Genomic DNA, 19,487 nt, shown 5'->3' on the forward strand with positions numbered 1-19,487 from the left:
TGGGGCGGTCAGGAACATCGGACGAAATATCGCGAATCGGAGGACACGACGGGAGGGGGCTAGCGATGTGTCAGGGGGCGGGGGGGGGCGCGAGTGGAACGCTGAGAGTCGCGCGAGAACCAGTGGCGAGGTCTGAGTCCAAATGGAACAAATGAAGGGGATGTTGTTGAGAGAGAGAGGTGCGCGCGCACACACCGACCAGTAAAATACTCGCCACCTTCCATCGTCAGCGTTGCCCGACCAGAGCAAGAAATACACAGAGCAGCGGTAGCAGCAGCCGGCAGCTCCATCTCCTCTCGGATGGGGGGGGGGCCAGTGGAGTTGTGTGTGGGGGGCCCACGATGAGCAACGGTGTTACACACACCGCTCGAGTGAGTTTGCGTGGGGGGGGCAAAGTCACATGTTTGGTGCAGGCCCCCCCCCCCCACTGTCCCTCCACGACCCCCCCTGCCCCCCTTGCCCCCCCCGCCCGCCCCCCCCCTGCCCCCCCCTGCCCACCCCTGCCCCCCCTTGCCCCCCCCCCGGCCCCCTGCCCTGTAGTTGCAGCAGGCTGACATGTCAAATTTATCAGCCGGGCTTAATATCTAATTATTGTTGTTATTTTATATGGCAGTGTCAATAAAGCAGGGCATGACTCTCTTACAAGTCAGGTTTTGGTGTGAACCACTTTGTGGCATGTGCCGAAACATTTGCAATCGATGTTTTTTTTCGATCTCACGCCATCGGTGAAAGCGACGAGCGAGAGTGCGAATACCGCCCGGTGCCCCATTTTCAAAACATTTCGGTCACACCTCGTGCGTGTGTGTGTGTGCGTGTGTGTGTGCGTGTGTGTGTGCGTGTGTGTGTGCGTGTGTCTGTGTGTGTGTGCGTGCGTGTGTGTGCGTGCGTGTGTGTGCGTGTGTGCGTGCGTGTGTGCGTGTGTGTGTGTGTGAGTGTGTGTGAGTGTGTGTGCGTGTGTGCGCGTGTGTGCGTGTGTGTGCGTGTGTGTGTGCGTGTGTGTGCGTGTGTGCGTGTGTGTGAGTGCGTGTGCGTGAGTGTGTGTGCGTGTGTGTGAGTGTGTGTGTGCGTGTGCGTGTGTGCGTGTGTGTGAGTGTGTGTGTGTGCGCGTGCGAGCGTGCGCCCGAGAGGCCGTGCACTGCGGAGATGGAGCGGTGAAATCGGCGCCTGCGCAGGTGCCCTGTGCACGTGTGATGGGACCCTGAGATATGGCGGAGAGCTTGGTGAGGCCTTCATCCAGCAGTGGATTAATCGCGGGCCATGACGATGGCGTGCGTACAGCGTGTGGAGGTGCGCGCGGCACAACTCAACGTAATCTAACGGTGAAAAAAGGAAATTAAAACCCCTTCGGGGACTTCAGAAAAACGTTGAATGAATGAACAAGACAGATCACTCCGTGACATCAAGGGCAGCCGTGCAACACAGACGCCTTGTGTTGAGTCAGAACATTTAATCGCTGCCAATTTCATTACAGTTACTAAACCACTGAAGATCACAGAATGCGTATAATAATAATAATAACAGTGACAAACACTGCAAATATAATCAGGTCCCCGTAATTTCCCCGTGAGATACAATGACCGAGCTGTGGGCTCATGGGAATCAGTTGGAGCAGTGGGTGGTGCTGTGGGTGGTGCAGTGGGTGGCGCTGTGGGTGGTGCTGTGGGTGGTGCAGTGGGTGGTGCTGTGGGTGGTGCTGTGGGTGGTGCAGTGGGTGGAGCAGTGGGTGGTGCAGTGGGTGGTGCAGTGGGCGGTGCTGTGGGTGGTGCAGTGGGCGGTGCTGTGGGTGGTGCAGTGGGCGGTGCTGTGGGCGGTGCTGTGGGTGGTGCTGTGGGTGGTGCTGTGGGTGGTGCAGTGGGTGGTGCTGTGGGTGGTGCACCACGTAAATGAACCTCGTGACCCCAGTTCGATTCCCGGCCATGGCCGCTGGCATCACGGGGGAGTGATACGCGAGCCCATCCTGGGCAATCCGCGCTCCCATTCACCGACCTGCATTGCCCAGAGTGGTGAAGTATGGTCATGACCAACTCGGCATTTGCGTGACCATCACCGGGCAGTGTACAGAATTGACGAAAGTGGTCCGATTCGTCGCTTGTTATTCGCGCGTAAACATTACCCGTAGACAACAACTTCATTGCAACATTAAGTCGAGTAATTTTCATTTGCCACGTTCATCTAAGGCAATATAACTGGCTAAACTTAACTTTTTACTACACCAGATTAGACCCACTGGGCTATGTAGCTCCTTTCAGAAGCGACCTGGCCACAAATGATAGCTCAGCGAAGTGGCTTATCACGTGGAAATTTATAGCAGCCAAATCGTCTAAATCCGTGACGTTTATTTTAAATGTGGAGGGAAAAACCGGGGGCCCCGGAGAGAAATCCACGTAGCTACGGGGAGAACACGCAAACTCCAAATATACAGCAGCAGGCGTCAGGGTCGGGATCGAACCCACGACCTCCTGCATACCAGTCGAGGTAGTTAACATCTCTTGTTCATGATCACAGGCGCGGAGAATGGGTTCCATCACGATGGTTATTTATCGCGCTTCCTTTACAAGAACCGCCGCTGCTTAACGGAGAGCATCTTTACAAGGTTCACCCGCCAAGCGGAACGCCGCTTTTTTACAAGCTTGTTTACAAGCTTGTTTACAAGCAGGGCGCCGGATTGTTTTAGTTTTTTTTACGAATTGAGCATCTCTCTTCAAAGGACGAAACCCCCGACGCGGTTTCACTGAACGGCTTTCGGAGCACGCCGGCTTCACTCCGGAGCTCGCGGTGACCACCCTGTATCACCGCTAGTGCCGCCCCCCGGTGAACACGCAACGTTTCTGGCCAACGTTGGCCTGACGTTGGCAAGAGATTCATAATCAACGTTTTTGGGTTTAGATCGCGTTATTTATAAATGTGTCGTAACCCTCCACCACCCGACACGGCCAATCAGTAAAAAAGTGTCACGTTGACAAAAGACAAATAGTTCACTGCTTTAGCCCACCGGTGTGTTGAAGCCACAACATTTACAATTTGAGTACGAATTGCCCGATGATGCTGGATGCAATTACCAGTGAAACGTCGTACTCAAATTGTAAATGTTGTGGCTTCAACACACCGGTGGGCTAAAGCAGTGAACTATTTGTCTTTTGTCAACGTGACACTTTTTTTACTGATTGGCCGTGTCGGGTGGTGGAGGGTTACGACACATTTATAAATAACGCGATCTAAACCCAAAAACGTTGATTATGAATAACATTGGTCGCGAAAGCCTACGTGTTAAGTTGGCAAGAGATGTTAACTACCTCGCCTGGTATGCGGGCGAGGTAGTTAACATCCCGCCACCGAGGCATTCAAACGCTAGCGTCGAGAAAGCTAAGTGGACCTGGGCAGGGTTTGTCGCGAGAAAGGGTGATGGCTGGTGGCCAAGAATAATAACGGAGTGGCAGCCCAGGAGAGCGCGTCCACTGAGGAGATGGAGCGATGAAATAGTATTGTGAGCCGGTGCTGGGTGGATTTTATGCATCGCAGGATCGTGCGCCGACAGGCCCCGCAGCTTAAACCGAGTGCTCCTGCCCAGACCAGCTGGCCAACATAACGGCATTGAATCTTGACTTAAAGCTTTCGTGACTGCAGTAGTTCATATTCTTTGGGTCTTTCGGTAAAATCACGTAGATAGGTTCAAAGAAAATAACAAAAAACGACGACGTTTCGATCGCAACACAGCCGGTCGTCATCAAGGAACGTGTTGCGATCGAAACGTCGTAGTTTTTTGTTATTTTCTTTGAACCTATCTACATGACTCTACCTGAAAAACCCAAAGAATATCAGCATTGATTTCAGAATGTGCCTGACTGTACTGATGATTACGCACGAGGTGGAAACCAGTCCAGAGTTGGCCTGCTTACGCACAGGCTGTAATAATAAATATTAGTCCGAAAGGCCCCGTAGTCAGATGCCTTAGGAAAACAAAACCTTCTCGTGCTGAGACACCCAGACTTTATATATTTTTTGTCTCTTTATTACTCGTGGAAAATAATATTGAGACTCGGAGAGGATTTTCTGGGTAAATAAAGCATGACTTCGTTTTTCCAAATTGCGGGATTTTGGTTATGAATCCAGGTATTCTAGACCACAATTCTGGCCAAGAGAAAGGTAGACTAATTCATAACATCTATTTGTACAATGATCCGTAGAATCCACTCGCAGGAATGAACCAACTGGCGGTATAGCCTCCTGCTGTAGTCGTGGTTTGTGCGTTTGCTGGCCACCAGGTTATACACGAACCAAACCATTTTTGATTGTATTTTACCAGACAAGGCCCATATATCACGTGACTTCGTCGTAGCCACGACGCCGGTGAGAGGGTTGCTGGACGTGGTGTGTGCTGAGCGTGAGAAATATTTTCGAGGCCACCGACCTGCACCGAACCTACTGAAATTAAAGCCTCGCTTGACGAGTATCATTGTACGAACCTTTCCCTCCGTGTACGTAGCAGTCATTGTATTTGGTGTACGCGACCGAGAGGGCACTCGGTGCTGCCGCTGCTGCTGCTGCCGCTGCTGCTGCTGCCGCTGCTAAAGCAAGAAAAGCCGAGGGGACACGGGGGGCCGTGGCACGTGTCGTTGGAGACGAGGGGACACCGCAAACTACCGGGCGGAGAGACCCAGAGGAGCAAAGGGCGAGAGGGCGGAGCGGGCGATAGCAGTGGTGAGATGACATCGCAGAGTTTGGATGCCATGACCGGACGGGAGCAACGTAGGCAAAAGGGAGAGAATGGGGGGAGGCCGTTGCCTCATCAGTTGGACGTTCCAGGCTTACGACATTTGGAGGCCACTCTTAGGAAGCCACTGGGAGCTAAGCACTTTTAAATCTCGATTGAAAACGAATTTCTTTAGAACTGCCTTTTGTGTCCAGCTTGTTGTCCTTCCCCCCCACCCCACCCCCCCACCAGCGATTAGCGCGGTTGGCCACGTACGGTGCGCGAAAGGAGTTCAACACGCAAGCGTACGTACGACAACTTCGAATTCGGATCTAAATATAAAATGCAGTGGTGCGCTATGGTCTGGGCATGTTCCAATTAGTCCCGAGGGGGACTCCACGAGGAAGCGGAGCGTAGAGCAGGTGGCCACTCTCTGCAGGACCGACCCACGCCTTCGCTCGTTATCGTCAAGTGCCAGGGCACGGCAACAGATGGCATCCAACTGCAAAAATGTCAAAATTGCCAGCTTAGCCGACAGAACGCCGCTCGAAAATTCCCCCGCGGCCCCACGTGGCACGAGGGGGAAGGGCTCCCTGCCGTGGGGCTGTGGGGCAGGGGGCAGGGGGTGCAGGAGCCAGGTTCATCCGCTCTGTGGAGAGTTCCCGACTCCGAGGACTGCGTCGCCCATCGCCCGAAGCACGGCACCGCTGCCACCTGAAGCCACCGGGCGGGAAGGTGGTGACGGCGGCGAGGGTGGCAATCGGCAAGGTCGTGCCGCCCGCCAGCCCCGACCCCGCGTGACCCCGCGTGACCCCGCGTGCACGTCCCCACTCTCGGACGGGGCGGCCGTCAGGGGCTCGAAACGACGCGTTGGGTCAAATCGATGTGTGGCTCGGGATGTATGCGCGCTGAGTCGAGTATATGGGGACAGAGCGAGAGAGTCTGTGTGTGTGTCTGTGTGTGTGTCCGTGTGTGTGTCTGTGTGTGTGGGGGGAGCGGTAGTGTAGCAATTAGCGCGCTGCGCTACGACCCTGGCAATTCGGGTTCGATTCTCACTCACGGCCGACACCGGTCACGATTATCTGAACCAGTCCTGGGCCTCCCCTAGGTCAACTCAGCCTCAAATGAGTACCTGATGAGATGTGTAAACATCGTCACTGGGAGAGACAAAGGCGGCCTGGCGTGGTGCTGGCCACCCACCCCTTCGTGTGCCGTGCCGGCCTTTATAGGTGCTCGCGAACAGCACTTGCCCCAACAGTCTGTTGAGGCTATATGGGGGATCTTTGTCTTTGTGTGCGTGCGCGCGGGGCTCTCCGACTCGAGCCAATCTGCACCGGCCCCGAGTCACCACCTTCTGTCGCCGCCTCTCTGGAAGCGCTCGGCGGTGAAACTTGACGTCTGCCGTCGCCGGGGACGCGACGGCGAAAGGCGGAACGCGATGCGACAGGCGCGTGATGGGCTCGTCCCCCCTAGCGATGCGAACCACCGTGGTGGGCATGCACACGGACATACTTTTTGTTTTGAAACGCGCTCGCACGGACAATCGGCGCGTGGCTAACGTTCGCGTTGCGACAGCACGCCGGGTCCTCCTTTGCAGAAACGACGCGCTCTCGGGGGGGATCCGTTTTGTCGGCTAAAGGTGCCACGCGCAAAAACCGTGCGGGGCCTTTCTGCGTCGTCTCGCCGTGAACCTGCGGGGCTTTTCGTGAACCTGGCACGAGCGCCAGAGTAGATTGAATGAGAAGAAGAGGAACACGTAGAACAAGACGAAGGCGAAAGTGCTGCAGAGTGCCCGACGCTTGTTTTGTTCTCAACGAGTGAAGCAGATGGTGGGGGGGGGGGGGTGTGAGAGCGATGTTCTGTGTGACACCGACGACCCCGGCTGCTGAGCGATGCCATTAGCGCAAGAAGGCGACGTCGCCGCCGCTCCATTCGCTGACCCAACGTCAGCCTGCAGCCGCGGCGGGAGATTCGTTTCCACGGACGGCAACGCAGGAGTGGCGGCATCGTCCCGAGTGCCGTGACTCGCTGCTGCTGCATGCGTTACGGGGAGCGGTGGCGCAGTGGTTAGCGCGCCGAGCTACGAACCTGGCGACCCGAGTTCCATTCGGTGGTTCAATACCGCCGTGGCGAGATGTTAACTACCTCGCCTGGTATACAGGAGGTCGTGGATTCGATCCCGACCCTGACACCTGCTGTATATTTGGAGTCTGTGTCTCTTCTCTCTCTCTCCGTGGTCACGTGGATTCTTTTCCAGGTCCTCCGGTTTTTCCCTCCACACCTTTTTATCCCCTCCACGTTTAGAAACATGTGCTTAGAGTATTTGGCTGCTACAGATCTCCACGTGATTAGCAAACTTCGCCGAGCGATCATTTGTGGCCAGGTCGCTCCTGAAAAATAGCAACACAGCTCAGTGGGCCTTCGCTGGTAAAATAAAAAATAGTTCAGCTTACATTAAGATTCCCGCTCGCGACCAATATCGGTGTCGAATTTCTGTGAACCGGTTCTGTACTCTGGGTGCGGTGTGTCAAATATCAGCACACATCAGCGCCGGGGAGACAAAGGTGGTCGGAAGTGGTGCTGGCCACCCAGCCCCCTCGAGTCCTCGAGTCCCCTGTCGCTCTTCACAGGTGCCGCCCGCTAACAGCACTTGCCCCAGCAGTCTGTTCAAGGCTATACGGGAGATACGCAAGTGTGGCCCCGATTTTTTTGTCATTCGAGGTCGCTTGAGGTCCTTGGGGGTTATTTGTCCGTGCGTCACCGCAGCAGAGTAAGGAGCGAGGGTGTGCATTTTGTGAATGGTTATCTGAAAGTGTTGCTCAACACGTGTTGGGGATATTGCTGCTGGATACAATCTGTCCAGCAGAGCGGTGGAGTGGACAGGGGGGGGGACAGGGAACAGATCACCAAGAAGACAGCGCAGGAGGAGGAACGCGCCAAGACGCGCGGAGAAAATCGGGGAGAGAGCCGCACGTGACGGCGTTTGGGCGAGGGGGAGCGATGGACATTGAAAGTCAAACACCGAGGAGTCCCAGTAAATATCCACATGAAAGCGGAGTTAAAATCAACAACAACCGCACACCCACCCCAACCGCACATCCACTCCAACCGCAACACCCACCCCGACCGTAATAATCCGCCTACCACAGAGTGTGTTTACGCGTTCTCATGCATTCATTAGGCGGCTAGAGTGGAGCGGGCCCGTGTGTGGATCTTTGCAGATGTTCGCGTGCGGCAAGCCTCTTTTCCCTCTGGAGATTTCACAAATTACGGATGCAGCGTTCTCTCTCTCTCTCTCTGCCCAGGCTCGCTGCGCAGAGAGACGCGTCGATTACATCTCCGTTCGGTATTAACTCGAGGGCACAACCACCAACTCTTGCGGCTTCCGCAAGACGATGTTTTCATTCCTAACGAGCCGACGACTTACAGTGCCGACAGAAATGTTTCTCGCAGCGTTAGCGGTCAGCCACCGCTGCGCTTTGCGATCCACAGGTCGCCACCGGCTCCATTTGATCCGAGCGGCGGTTGCCGACGTTTGTGGTTCGAGCCCAGCGGCCGCCCTGGTTAATGCTGCGGAGGTGTGTTCACTGAAAAATATGCAATCGTCTAACGAGTGCCGGTTAAATTTCGGACAGCCGTCATATATAATAACAACAATGACAAGCCCCGTGGGGGACGTGAGAAATCGGTGTCAGAATCGACACGCGCCCAAAACCTGAATGCGTAACGCGCGAGAGGGAAGACGGCCCGATATCTGCAAGCTGCACGTGGAGCTTGGAGCGAATCGCCGGGCCCCGGTGAACGCAGAACGATGGGGCAAGCATCGCTGGGCCAACGGCTCCAAAGCACGTCCACAAGGGGAGGCATCACCGTCACTCGCTCGGACTCACTCACTCTGACTCACTCGCTCTGGACTCACTCGCTCTGGCTCACTCGCTCTGGCTCACTCGCTCTGACCCACTCGCTCTGGCTCACTCGCTCTGGCTCACTCGCTCTGGCTCACTCGCTCTGGCTCACTCGCTCTGGCTCACTCGCTCTGGCTCACTCGCTCTGGCTCACTCGCTCTGGCTCACTCGCTTTGACCCACTCACTCTGACCCACTCGCTCCGACTCACTCGCTCCGACTCACTCGCTCTATCTCACTCACTCTGACTCACTTGCTCTGACTCGCTCACTCTGACTCACTCGCTCACTCCGACTCAGTCGCTCTAACTCACTCACTCACACGCGCATCGTGCAGTGCGCTCCCACCGACGCCCGCGTCTCTGCCTCTTTTGAGGTCCACCGTCGTTGTCACCGTTCACGTCGTCGCATTGACGCAGATCAACGCCCCACTGCCCCCTGTCTTTCTCTAAATCACTCCTCCCCGCCCGTCCCCCCCTTAATCCCTGCTTTGCGCACGCGATCACTTCTCGGGTGACAGGTACGGGGGGGTTTTGTTCAATCTCCGAAAAGCAAATAGCACTTATAAGTTGAGCCGGGCAAGATCGATGTTCCCAGCAGCGTCGTCGCAGGAGTGGGTGGAGCGGGCGGCCGGAGCGTTTGGCGCTGCGATTGAATCTGGGGCGCCGAGTTCAATGCCCGATACGCTTACACACAACAACAAAAAGACGCATGATTACGGGCATAACGTGGTGAGGACTTCATCCACTGGTGCATTGAGAATGGCCGGACGTTTTCTGATTTTTATCATTCGTATTGCCGACTGTTGCTGTCCCGGTCGTGAATTCACCGCTGGATGAGAACACCACGAGATGTTGACGACCACGTGGGAGATGGCTTCTATATTTGAAGCTTTCGTGACTGCAAGGGTTCATACTCTTAGTTCTTTCGGTAAAGTCACGTAGGTAAAAAAAATGAAATAAAAATTAATAAAAAATAAAAACAATAAAATCACGACGTTTCGGAGGCAACACAAGCTTCCGTCTTCAGGTGAAACTGATACAGATTTTTTGCTGTGACAGTTTCACCTGAAGACGGAAGCTTGTGTTGTCTCCGAAACGTCGTGATTTTATTGTTTTTATTTTTTATTAATTCTAATTTCATTTTTTACCTACGTGACTTCACCGAAAGAACTAAGAGTGTGGGAGATGGCGTCACACGTGATAACATCGTCGGGAGGGAAGTTGGGAGGAGGAGTTTGCCTTGACGGGCAACGCCGACCCAGTAAACACGGTCCAACGTTGCGCCAATGTTTACAACCACATGGCAACGTGGGTCTCACGTTTGGAATTGTTTTAGCGCTGCGCGGATTATATCCTCGTAGCAAAAGTAGCTACATATGTAGTAGCTACAGGCCCCGCACTTTCAAGGGCCCCGCGCTAAATGCTTTCAAGCTATCAATTCCGGTTCAGTGGTTCTGCACTTGCTCTATTACTATAGTACTATACTACCTTCAACTTCTACGAACGACTGGGTGTTTAAGGTTAGCGGTTTGTCGCATTATCTCGCTGTATAGCAAATGAAAAAATATAATTACTTTACTATGCAAGTTAAATATTTGTGTTTTAATATTTATGTGTGGTTTTTTTTTATTTAGGGACCCCTAGCAAAGCAACCTTTTATTTCATTTTTTTACAAAATAACTCGCCCGCAACGGATCGCCTTCATGGCAGTCATCAGCGAGTCAGACCTCGCTGATGACTCTGGAACGCACGCGACATCGTCGTAGCAAACAGCAAAACCGCACTGCCAACTACCTGTGCTTTATTTCGTCGTTATTGAATCATTACATTGCAATAAACACCAAGGGACACGAGGCACGCGTGTGGGACGCGTGAGGGACGCGTGAGGGACGCGTGAGGGATGCGTGAGGGACGCGTGAGGGACGCGTGCCTCCCTCAGCGAGACCATCTGCCGCGCTTACAAACGCGCGCCGTGCACAATGGGCGCACAGCTGTGGGCCAAGAGAGCCGGGCGAAGGGGGACACGGCCCCCCCCCCCGTGCCCCCCACCCCCTGTGCCCCCCACCCCCCACCATCGCTCGCCACCACCGCACGGCACGGAGAGAAATTCGTGGGCCGTGCCGGGTGCCTGCTGACGACTGCCTAAGTGGGGTTGGGCAAGGCCAGCTCGAGTAGCGGAGTAGATACATCAGTAGCGGAGTAGATACAGCAGTCGCCCTTCTCAACCTATTTCCGTTCCTCTCTTCAAGCCTCACCTCTTCTCTCTTGCCCATTCTCTGCCTCTTCCCTCACCTCGCCCCTCCACTCCTTCCCGTCCCTCCCCTATAGTCCCTTAGTGATCCCCAAGTAGCCCTCTACCGCTGCCACTCATTCCTGAGGAATCCTTCCAGCACCGCCGCTGCCATCGAAATAATGCATTTCTGCGTCACCGTTTTAGGAGCTTTGTCAGGCGCCGTGAGTGAAGGCGCTCAATATGAATTAGATTATTCCTCTTCTCAGCCAAATGTCACCCATTATTGCATTTAAACACCTTATCTGCTGTTGCTGCTGCTGCATAGGCGGTGGTGCACGAGCACAAGGAACACGTTATTATTACAATTTATCCTTAAACTGTGTTCTCTAATAAATAGATACATATATCGATATTTTGCAATTAAAAAAGAAAATATTACATTTTAAAGAAATGTTTTGTTTGGGTTGGGGCGCCATCCAAATGCTTCGTGCAGAACAGCGACCCCTGGGCTGGACGTGGCTGAGCTGGGTTGCATTGGACCAGGGTTTGGGTTGGACTCGGCCAGGGGTGGCAACCTACGGGTTCGGAGCCGCGTGCGGCTCGCTCAGGACTGCTTCGTGACCGGTTTTTATGAAGGACCGCCGTCTTGCATTCACGTGTCTTGCGGCTCCTGAAATGTTTATTTTTTTAACCAAATTCTGAAAAAAAGTGTATTCTTGTTATTTTGGTTGCCGACCCCTGGGGCTCGGTTTTGTGTAGGGCAAGGGTTTGTGTAGGGTTAGGGTTTGGGTTGGGATAGGGTTTGGGTTGGGCGAGGGTTTGTGTAGGGCAAGGGTTTGTGTAGGGTTAGGGTTTGTGTAGGGTTAGGGTTTGGGTTGGGATAGGGTTTGGGTTGGGCGAGGGTTTGTGTTGGGATAGGGTTTGTGCAGGGCAAGGGTTTGTGTAGGACTAGGGTTTGTGCAGGGCTAGGGTTTGGGTTGGGCTAGGCTGGACAACCATTCATCCCAGGTATGCACACCGCTCTACACATGCACACACGCGCGCGCGTGCACCAAACAAGGGGCCCCCCTCTCCCGTCGGTGGGCGCGCGTGGGGGGGATGGGCGGCGCTCTTGGACTTCTGTCGTCCAGACGCAGATTTCCAAACGGAGGAGACGGAATCCAATGGCCGTCGTCTCACGCCTTCTCCCATTGTGCGGGAGGCGCTGCCCGCGCGCTGTTTGCTCCGGCCAAACCGCGGGAGCGAATAGAGGAATTGACTAACGGCAACGCAAACAGCCCCGGGGTGGCGCGGCCCTCCGCACGTGGACCACACAAGCGCCAGAATTGAGCCATCGTCCATTCCCTGGCAGACTGCATCCGAGTGGCCAAATTTACAACTGTCGAGTTAACGACCCCTGCCATTATCCACGCACACGCACGCAGACTCGCGCGCGCACACGCACACACGCGCGCTCACACACGCACATGCACACACGCGCGCTCACACGCACGCACACACACACGCACACACACACGCGCGCTCACACGCACGCACACACACGGGCACACACACGGGCACACACACGCGCACACACACACACGCACGCACACGCGCGCACATGCACGCAGACTCACGCACTCACACACACGCACACACTCACGCACACACACACGCGCGCTCACACGCGCTCACAAGCACAAGCAATGGCACACCCAGCCGAATATTTCGTAGGGGGCACACACGAACTGCGGCGTGCGTTTTAAGTTTTCGCCTTCCTGGTATTTTCGGCACGATGTCTGACGTTTTTCACGCCACGTGCTGAGAGCTTATTCAAGAACTGTCAGCAGGCAGATTGATTCGTAATACATTTTACGGTTAGGTCGTGTAGGTGTTAATACAAAATGAGTGCACCTACCCTCCACCACGTCACGCAACCTCGCCCCCAACTCCAGGTGCACCTCCACAACACACAAAGACAAAGGTCCCCCCTATAGCCTTCGTCAGACTGTTGGGGCAAGTGCTGTTGGCAAGCACCTAGCAAGGCCGGCACGTCACACATGGCGGTGTGTGGCCAGCAGCACGTCCCCGGACGTCTTTGTCTCCCCCAGTGCCAAAGTTGTTGTTTTACACACCGCACCAGCTACTCAATTCACGTCTGAGTCGACTTTGCAGGAAGGCCCAGGACCGATTCAGAGATTTGTCACCGATGTTGGCCGTGAGCGGGAATTGAACTCGGCCCGCCAGGTTTGTAGTGCAGTGCGCTCACCACTACCCGCACACACACACACATATACAGAGTACAATGAATTGGAGAGAGAGTTTGCCGACTCGACATTATTCAGAATGAGCGGAGTTAACCCCGGGGTTTTTTCCTGCCAAATCTAAATACCGCATAATCCGCCGAACAAAGGCAGTCCCAACTCGACGCATCGCTGCAGCGTTTGTTTTAAACAGACAAAATCCTGTGGTCCGTTTCGATCTCCGTGAGCGTCATCAGCAGGGCGTTGCCCGTTAGACCGATGCCACCGCATAGCCAAACTGCACACATAGCGTACCACGTGCTACTTGGCTATCCGGTTCATACGACCGCACGTCAAGCTCGAGGAGTCGTATTCTTAGGATTTTTCGGTAAAACCACGTAGGTAAAATTAATAAAAGTAAAATAAAAATTAACTAAAAATCACGACGTTTCGGAGGCAACACAAGCTTCTGTCTTCAGGTGGAACCGTCACAGCACGATAGCTATATCACTTGATATGAATATGAATCCTTGCAGTCACGAAAGCTTCAAATCTAGAATGGAGGATTCGTGTTTTGTCTCGCAAGCCGAAGTCCGCGAGTTCTAATCCTAGTTGTGGGGGGGGGGGGGGGGGGGGGGTGTGGTCGACTCAACCCATCATCTCTCCGGGATTCCTAAAATGAGTACCACTTTGAGTCAGGGTTGGGTAAACTCGACCCCACCGCAGGAATGCGGAACTTTCACCACGAGCTCAGTGGGCGAGTGGTGGGGAAAACGAGAGCACCATTGCCTCGATGATTTATACATTTAAATGATTATTATTATTATGCTGATCACTTGAGTCGGAGAGCGCTCTGTCTGCCCGTGTCTCCGCAGTGGCTGCGTTCGATTTGTGGACACGTGGTCACCGCGCACTCGCATCGCCGTCACGTTCATACGACCGCACGCCGGTAAATCTGGAAACGCGACGGCCGTGACCCCTGCAGCCCCTGTAGCTCACCCCGTGCACAGGTGCGCCCGTCAAAACCACAACCCCCCCCCCCCCCCCTATGACTCGCCTTTCTTCAATAAAACCAAACGTCTAGACGTCCGAAATCAGGGAACATTCACCTGGATATGACATCGCATCCCACTTGATTTGACGCTGTTGTTGACTGTTCTGCTGCTCGAAGCGATTATTGTTCCACGTGCTTTTCCGTCTACATTATTTGTACCACCACCCTCCCCACCCCTCCCCACGTCTGTCTCCTTTTTTTTTAAATAGACACGCAGTCTCAATGGGGCTCTCTCCTCACCTGGACACGAATAAAGGTCACGAATGAATGAAAGAATGAAAAGATGAATGGGATTCTCGAGGGCTGAAAATGCATTCGTGCATTCGCTCTCTTTATTTGCGACGAGATGAGAGCCCGATGAGACGGCACGACAAGTCGCACGTGTCTCCCGAGGGAGGCCCTCTGGGGTTGCAGAGGCACGCACAAAAGCACGCGCACAGGCATACACACACATGCAAGCACACATGCACACAAACACACAAAGATCCCCCGTGTAGCCTTAACAGACTGTTGGAGCAAATGCTGGTAGCGAGCACCTATGAAGGCCGGCACGGCAAACGAGGGCGTGGGTGGCCAGCGCCACGCCCGGCCGCCTTTGTCTCCCTCGTGTGTGTTTTTAACACAACGCATCGGGTACTCATTTGAGACTGAGTCGACCTAGGGGAGGCTCAGAACCGGTTCAAATAATCGTCACTGGTGTTGGCCGTGAGCGGGAATCGAACTCGGCTCGCCGGTTTCGTAGCGCGGTGCGCTGACCGCTACACAACCGCTCCCCACACAAACACACACAGACAGGGAGATGTGCGCGCACACACACACACAGCGGACACACACAGGCACACACACACACAGCGGACACACACAGGCACACACACACAGGGAAATGTGCACACAACAACAACCGCCATTCGCCACTAAGTGGCGGTGACGTCACCACGACGCTTGTGCCAGGCCAAGTGCACCTTGAGGCCACGTGAAGTGTCGAACTACGAATTAATGTGCACACACACACACAGGCACACACACACACAGCGGACACACACACACACAGCGGACACACACAGCGAACACACACACAGGCGCACACTGTTGTTTTGTCTCCGTTAACCTGACACGTGTTATCTGGCCACACCAAAAAAAGAAACCATTGCCCCCCTCCCCCCAACTCACACGAGGCATCCCTCCCCTCGTTTCGTGAAATCAGAGACGGGAGAGAGAATTTCCTTTTAAACGATGCTATGGTAGGAGCAGCAGCAGCAGTAATAATAATAATAAATAAAGATGAGAGACGGAAGAAGAAGAGGAAGAAGAAAGAAAGAAAGAAAAAAATCTATAACCCAAGCAACATTTTCATTTTCCCTTCGGATCGTTTCGCCTCGGCTCACACACCTGCAAAGCGGCGCCTCCGTCTCGCGCAGCGGCGAGCGTTTGAAGTCTGCGGCGGTGAGCAGAGAGAGAAGCCTTCCCCCCAGAACCAGGTGCCCTGCTAACCCCACGTCCACCCATCATCCCCTCGCCCATCCCCCCTCGGCCGTTGACTTTGTTGTACGTATGTGTATGTGCGTGTGTCGAACTTCTTTCGCACCGTACGTAGCCAACCGCGCTCATTGGAGGTGAAAGCGTTGGGGGAGGGGGCAGCAACCTAAACACAAGAAGCAGTTCTAAAGAATTTAGTTTTCGATCGAAGTGATTTAAAAGTGGCATAGCTCCAGTAGCTTCCTCGTATAGGGAGGAAGAGCGTTCCAGACGGCCGCAGAAACGCATCTGAAAGCGCGCGCTGTGGTGACCGTCTTTGTTCGATGGTCAGCCACTCACCCACTCACCCGCAAATCCACGCACTTACTGACCCACCCACTCACTCACCCACCCACTCATTCAGTCACTCACTCACCCACTCACTCAACCCATCCACCCACTCACTCACCCACCCACTCATCAACTCACTCACCCACCCACTCAATCACCAACTCACTCACCCACTCATCAACTCACCCACCCACTCACCCACCCACTCACCAGCTCACTCACCCACCCACTCACTCACCCACTCATCAACTCACCCACTCACCCACCCACTCACTCACCCACTCACTCACCCACCCACTCACCCACCCACTCCCCTGCTGACCCACCCATGTACGTATGTTGAACTTCTTTCGCACCATACGTAACCAGCCATGCTTATCGGAGGATAACAAAAACATCACAAAGAAAGAAGCAAGTTCTAAATACAGCGTCCAGGAGGCACGTGGACCCCACGTGACACCACGTCCGCACGGCGGCTGTGGAGGGTAGTGCGGACCACGTGGGGAGCGGTGGTGCAACGGTTAGCGCAGCGCAGCGCTACGATGACAGGCGACCCGAGTTCGATTCCCGTTCACGGCTACCAACACCGGTGACGCCATTATCTGAATCAACCGGTCCTGGGCCTCCGCTAGGTCGACTCGGCCTCGAATGAGTACCTGGTGCGGTGTGTAAACGTCGCGACTGGGGAGACAAAGGCGGCGTGGTGCTGGCCGCCCACCCCCTCCGTGTGCCGCGCCGGCCTTCATAGGTGCTCGCTAACACCACTTGCCCCAAAAGGATGTGAAGGCTATACGGGGGATCCTTGTCTTCGTTTGTGCACCTAGCATGGCACATGCGGTGGCGTCACCACCACTGAATGTCGACCGGCGTTGTTGTTGTTGCTGCGCCTGGTGCAGTGTCTGTGTGGTGTGGTGAACGTGATGATTGCGTGCATCACATGTGCCACAATAAGCGCTCGCTGGATGCACTCGCCCCAGCTGCCTGCAGGGTGAGATTTTTGTGTATGTGCTGGCTACGCACGGAGTATGGTTGGATCGGGGCTGGTAGGTGGGTGGTCTATAGCAAGAGGAAAATAGGCACAGCAATGTTTATCCCCTGATACCCCTAGGGTAAAACACACCACCCCCGCCTTTCCCCTTATCTGTCGGTCTCTATTATATCTTAAGTAACAACCACGACCACCAGCGGCACCATCACACCACATGCCTCTGGTGTGATGCTCATTGTAAAGTGACACCTGCAGCAATACAGCCGACACCCTCGCCGGGAACCCAACCCTGCTGCTGCCATCTGCCCTCTCCATGCCCCAAATCATTCCATGTCCCACACCAATCCATGACCCACACTAACCCATGGCCAACACCCACCCATGGCCCACACCAGTTCCTGGCCTACACCAATCCATGGCACACACCAGAATGTAAATAAGACTCTCACCATATTCGTCAATAGGTTACATATAACAGGATGATGTTTCTCGGCGATGAGCCTCCTTCAGAGCAAATGGAAAGCGAGGAGTCGGTGTCGTTGATGACCGTACTCACTTTCCCTTACGGGAGACGGTGGGGAAAGCCGATAACACTTTAAGAAGAGGCTCATCCGCTGACCTCACGGTTACATTGTGGGGTACAGTGGGCACAGTGGTTAGCGCTCACACGAGCACCTAAAACCCGGTGAGCCGAGTTCGATTCCCAGCCTCGGGAAGCATCGATCAGAATCGGTCTCTCCTCCCCTTTCCCCTTTAACCAACCCGCAACTGACCAGCACAATGAAGTATGGTCAAACAATCTCCCCCCCACCCCCCACGGCCGATATGTGTTGGAAGGCCTTTATCCAGCAGTGGACTGACAAGGGGCTGTGATATTATTGTCTATCCATACTAAAGGTTTTTTGGGTTAGACCGCGTAAATATAAATGTGTTGTTAAACCCGTCACCACCCGACACAGCCAATTAACGTAGTAAAGTTTAACGACACATTTATATTTAAGCGATCGAACCCAAAAAAACGATATTATGGATAATATCGGTCGCGAAAGTCTACGTGTTAACCAGGTTATTGTCTCTCTCTTCCGCTCTCCGCAGGCCAACCCCCCTCTGGTGGGATGTAGGTGGCAGCATGGTCATTTGAATGAGTGAACGAGGCCGGGCTTGATAAAGACTCCCTTTGGGTATTGTCATACGGTGGCAGGCAGAGACGCTGCCTGTTGCAAAAAGGGACGCCTCCTTAAAGGCCCTTCGAGTCCGAGCACGTGTTTCTGATGCGTGAGGATCAGACTCCCCGCTGTCCACCTCTTGCCGAGCGAGCGTGCGTGCGTGCGTGCCGCGCAAACATTTGCCAACGTTTAACATTTCAATGGCAAAGACGCCGAGGCCGATCTCGAAACCCGCCCGAGCTGAATCATAATGGTGCCCTCTTCCACCTCGTGGGGGGGCGGGGGAGGAGATGCCAGCGACGAATGGATGAAACTACAGGAGAGAAAAAACATTCGTTTTGTTTACGCGATGTGGTTGTCTGCAAAGCACGGAAAGCGGATTCTGGATTCCATCCGTGTTGAGTTTTGAGTGTTAAATCATTCGTATGCGGAATTTGTGTTTTCTCCGCGGTTTCCTCTCCACGTGAGGCCAAACCTTTTTTTGGTTTTTTTGAAACCGGCCAAATAAAAAAATAAGGAACCTGGAGGCTCAGTGAGGCTTCACCGGGTAAATAAATGAATACGTTGCTTTATAATGAAACGTACGGCTTCTCCTCCGTGAACAGATTGAGGACGTAAACCTCACGCGCTCACTCGCCTCTTAGACAAAACATGGGAACAGATTCACATCTTGGTGAATCGGCCAAGACATCAAATCAGGCTGGCAAATTGCCCCCAGTGTTGGCGGTGGTGGTGATGGTGGTGATGATGATGGTTGAGATGGTGGTGATGATGGTGGTGATGGTTGAGATGGTGGTGATGATGGTTGAGATGGTGGTGATGATGGTGGTGATGATGGTGGTGATAATGGTGGTAATGATGGTGGTGGTGGTGGTAATGATGATGGTGGTGGTAATGGTGATGATGGTGGTTGAGATGATGGTGATGATGGTGGTTGCGATGGTGATGATGATGGTTGAGATGGTGGTGATGATGGCGGTGATGATGATGATGATGGTTGAGATGGTGGTGATGATGGTGGTGGTGATGATGGTTGAGATGATGGTTAAGATGGTGATGATGGTGGTGATGGTGATGATGATGGTTGAGATGGTGGTGATGATGGTGGTGATGATGATGATGGTTGAAATGGTGGTGATTATGGTGACATCGACACGTATTCACCCGAAAAAAACCCGGAACATTCGCCAAGAGCACGCGGTTCGGACTTTACTCAACAAATAACCAGAGCCCTTTTTGATCAATAAAATACCAAAGTAAAGGTGCTGCCCTGCAATTTATTGCTCATACCACTGCGAGCTGAACGGCCTCCACTGAAGGGAGCTTTACCCCAACCACACTCCAGAGAGCCGCTCTAGAAGCTAACGCTTGGCCTACTCTTCCAAACTACGTTGGAAGAGGTGGAAGTACCCACACTTTACCC

The 19,487-nt window shown here is 53.9% G+C and overlaps 1 protein-coding gene across 1 annotated transcript in view; it reads right to left on the reverse strand.

The window, feature by feature from the left end:
• The window catches only part of LOC133353652 (actin remodeling regulator NHS-like), a 120,407-nt gene that overhangs the window by 96,170 nt on the left and 4,750 nt on the right, over positions 1–19,487 (reverse strand). The window lies entirely within an intron of this gene.

Source organism: Lethenteron reissneri, chromosome 6 (assembly GCF_015708825.2).
Source record: "Lethenteron reissneri isolate LAM-NWPU_2019-01 chromosome 6, ASM1570882v1, whole genome shotgun sequence".
Taxonomy (NCBI): Eukaryota; Metazoa; Chordata; class Hyperoartia; order Petromyzontiformes; family Petromyzontidae; genus Lethenteron; species Lethenteron reissneri.